The 1,727-nt window shown below is 50.8% G+C and overlaps 1 pseudogene; it reads right to left on the bottom strand.

The window, feature by feature from the left end:
• Window positions 1–393: 393 nt before the first annotated feature.
• LOC113926409 lies at window positions 394–1,201 on the bottom strand (annotated as a pseudogene).
• Between the last annotated feature and the right edge of the window lie 526 nt (window positions 1,202–1,727).

Here is a 1,727-nt window from a genome sequence, read left to right as displayed (position 1 = left end):
ATCCAGGCACAGGACATTTCTGCCTGGACATAATGTGTTGCCCTGGCAAGCACCATAGGTCTCTTAGACCCAGAACAAGATGCTCTTTGTGGCCACTAGGGTGCACAGCCCTTGGTACCTGCTAGAGCTGGGACCCAGGCTCTATCCACTACTGCTTGGCATCTGCCTGAAAACCTCGCTGGTCACTGAATAAACGAGGTCTTATCAAGGGCCGGACTAATTCTGGACTACTAGCCAGAACCTGTCACTTTGCCCATGCAAGGTCAGTGGGAAGCCACCTCAGTGGCTGTTCCTCAGGCCCACAAATGACTCTGACTGTGGCCACCTCCCAAGGCATCTGTCCTGGCCTCCTTCCAGTGCCATTGTGACATATGGCAGGTCATTGGCTGCAGCTCAGGGTATGACCTCCTTCCTCTGACAGCATTGTGAGGGAGGTGGGGACCAGTCATAGATGTCAGAGAGCTACAGCTGCACCTCCTGCTTGTACAGGTAGCCCTCTTGCATCAGTGTGTGGTGCTTCTCCAGCATGTCCTCTAGGCTGGGCTTGTGTGTCACCAGGTACTGGTTACTGCAGCCACAGTACTTATACTTGGTGTTGAAGCCCGGGTTGTGCTCATGCTGAATGTCCATAGACAAGAGCCAAGCACCCAAGAACACCTAAGTTACTGTGCAATGTGCACAAGTGTGGCTGAGGTGCAGATAGTGCATCAGGTTGGTCAAAAGCACATAGCCAGCCCCCAGTGTGTAGGGTAGCTAGTAGTCACAGAATAACCAGTTGGCCTCGTACTAGTGCTCCTGGGCTTGACATGGACTTGGCCTAAAAAGAAACCTCAGTAGAGGTGGCTGCAATGCACAGGGTCACACATGTGCAGCTTGGCCAGCAGCCGGTCCAGCTGCATGAACAAGTCTGCACTGAGCACAGACTTGAAGGCCACATACTCAGCCAGCATGACCAGCTCCTTGGCTGGGAGGTTCTTGTACGCGTTGTGCATTGTGGACAGCAGCATAGGTCACCATGCTGTGCCTGCTCATACCCCAGGGCACACGCCTCCCCCACCCCCAGGCTGCCTGTGTCCACCATGAAGCATACCCATACATCATCTGGGCTGCCTTGCCATGCCACTGCCAGCCATGTGCCATGTGCCAGGCCACCCAGGCCTAGTGCCATCTGGTGCCACCAGGCAGGCCATAGCAGCTTCATGATGCACATGTGGGAAGAACCCAAAGCCCTGAAGCCAGCGGGCAGGCCGTGTCCACTGGTGGTGGAGGCAGAGGGCCAGGGAAGAGCTAGTATAAAGGAACTCTAGAAATCAGCCCTACTCACCCTTTACTCCCATTTCCAAAAGTTTGTTACTTTGCTGCTTGAATACTTATTTAGATCAATTCTGTACATTCCATATTCTTTGTTGTGTGGAGCCAAATCTTTGGTAAGCTTCATAGTCAGCTAGTGACTGGTAGAAACTTTCTTAAATGACTTAAAGCAATAAATCTTCCACCATTTACAAAGAGGCTCTGTGTATGTATGTTGCAGTATGCCTTCAATGCTCTAATACTTTACAGTTCTTTCTTAGCTTTCATTTCCTGCTTGTGCAGTAATTCAGAGTTTCCATAGGGGAAAGATTAGGATCTTTTAAATTATCTTCCTGAGTGTCCATCTAACCTTGCCCATGTATTCTGCCATCTGGGTCTCTAGGAATAGTGTGTAACCTTTCAAAACCGTTTGTGAA

This window comes from Zalophus californianus, chromosome 4 (assembly GCF_009762305.2).
Source record: "Zalophus californianus isolate mZalCal1 chromosome 4, mZalCal1.pri.v2, whole genome shotgun sequence".
In the NCBI taxonomy this organism is placed as follows: domain Eukaryota; kingdom Metazoa; phylum Chordata; class Mammalia; order Carnivora; family Otariidae; genus Zalophus; species Zalophus californianus.
This window is presented reverse-complemented; position numbering and strand designations above follow the sequence as displayed.